Genomic DNA, 1,852 nt, shown 5'->3' with positions numbered 1-1,852 from the left:
TTTAGGTTATCTTCTTCCCTGAGATGGTAAATTCCACCACCATTTAGGTTTCCTACAGGCCGTGACCTATTTGTGCTCTCAGTAGCACTAGGTCCAGTCCAAGTGTGAGCTTTTTCAACAAGCTCATTGAGGTATTCTATGGCCTTATCAGGATCTTTCTGTAAGAACTCACCATTACACATCATCTCCACAAATTGACGCTCTCTAGGTGTAAGTCCCTCATAAAAATAGCTCACTAAGCGCCAATTCTCATACCCATGGTGAGGACACATACTCCATAGCTCCTTAAATCTCTCCCAAGACTGATACAAAGTCTCACTGTCCTTTTGTACAAAGGTGGAGATTTTCCTTTTTAAAGCATTGGTCTTATGTTGGGGAAAGTATTTATTAAAGAAGACCTGAGTTATCTCATTCCATGACCCAATAGATTGTGGTCTCAATGAGTATAGCCAACTCTTAGCTCTATCTTTCAAAGAGAAAGGAAAGAACTTAAGTCTCACAATGTCATCAGTTGCATTTTGACTATGAAAAGTCGCAACTACTTCCTCAAACTCCCTAACGTGCACATATGGATTTTCATATTCCAAGCCATGAAAAGTAGGGAGTAACTGTATCATCCCTGTTTTAAAATCCAATTGGCGAATATTAGTTGGAAACATGATGCATGATGGTGTGGCTGTGCCAGTAGGGTGGAAATAATCCTGAAGGGTCCTAGTGGTTTGGTCTTCATGTTCCCTCATTTTCTCAGAATTAGAAGAATTTTCAAATAAATGATCAGAAAAGTTAAACTCAGACTTTAACACAGGTCTACAAGCAAATCGACCGACCAAAGGCGTCTCTATACCTATGCAAACAAGGTAGAGAAAAACGCAACACTAAAAAAAAACTACAAAAAGAAAAAAAAATGCAGCAAGCTAAAAGAAGAAACGAAGTTACCGCCTTTACAAACTGTTGAAAAGAAAAACTATCTCACAATTCTTCTACCGTCTCCCCGGCAACGGCGCCAAAATTTGATTACGCCCAAAGAATACACGGTAGTTGCAGCGCAGCTTTGGGGTGTCGATTCCACAGGGAGACAAATTAAAAGAATAGCAACAGGAACAAAGAAACTAAAGAAAAAATACTAAATAAGTAATAGAGAACAAAGATTAATTTTAAATGTAAATTCAAGTGAAGCAAAGTGATTAACAGAAAAAGTACTCAAATTTGACAAATAGCAGAGCGTCGGGAATCCCTTGCACAAATCTGGTATTTTAACTATTCTTAATTCATTGGATAACTCAATTAGGAACTCAATTCCCGCAATTCCCAATCAGAAGGTATAGATTTATAAATCAGACTTAAATCAAATGTAACCTTTTGAAAAAACATTCACCACTTTTAAAAAACGTGAATTACTACCCCTATTGATAAAATCAAATGACGACAATATACTCAGGAAGCGATATTGCAGCAAAAAACTAAATCAATATAGATAAATAATTGATCCAAACATAATCAAAGAACTAATCCATTCAATAGAAAAAGTATGACTGAATCTATAAACACAATAAATTCTATGATTATTCGGAAAAGAAAACATCAACGATGAATTGAGAATGATAAAACAAAAGAGTTTTAGCAATTGAAAATCAAATACATGAATTAACAATAAATTAGAAATACCATCTAATGTGCAAGTTCATCCCTATCCTTACTTGAGAATTTAGTTACCCATAAATATAATGGACAACAAAAATCTCCAGAGAAAACTGAAGCGAACGGTGGCCATGGAAGTGATTTTCTCCTCTCTTCAGATCTGCCTCTTGTGCCTCTTCCTCCCCTCCATTTCGTGCTAATGATATGCTTATAT

At 36.0% G+C, this 1,852-nt stretch overlaps 1 non-coding gene across 1 annotated transcript; it reads left to right on the top strand.

Annotated features, from left to right (window-relative positions):
• The first annotated feature begins 252 nt into the window (after positions 1 to 252).
• LOC122283555 lies at positions 253 to 360 on the top strand. Its single transcript, XR_006230954.1, has one exon. It is a non-coding gene; the product is annotated as a small nucleolar RNA R71 (small nucleolar RNA).
• Positions 361 to 1,852: the final 1,492 nt, after the last annotated feature.

This window comes from Carya illinoinensis, chromosome 11, assembly GCF_018687715.1.
Source record: "Carya illinoinensis cultivar Pawnee chromosome 11, C.illinoinensisPawnee_v1, whole genome shotgun sequence".
NCBI classification, from domain to species: Eukaryota; Viridiplantae; Streptophyta; class Magnoliopsida; order Fagales; family Juglandaceae; genus Carya; species Carya illinoinensis.
This window is presented reverse-complemented; position numbering and strand designations above follow the sequence as displayed.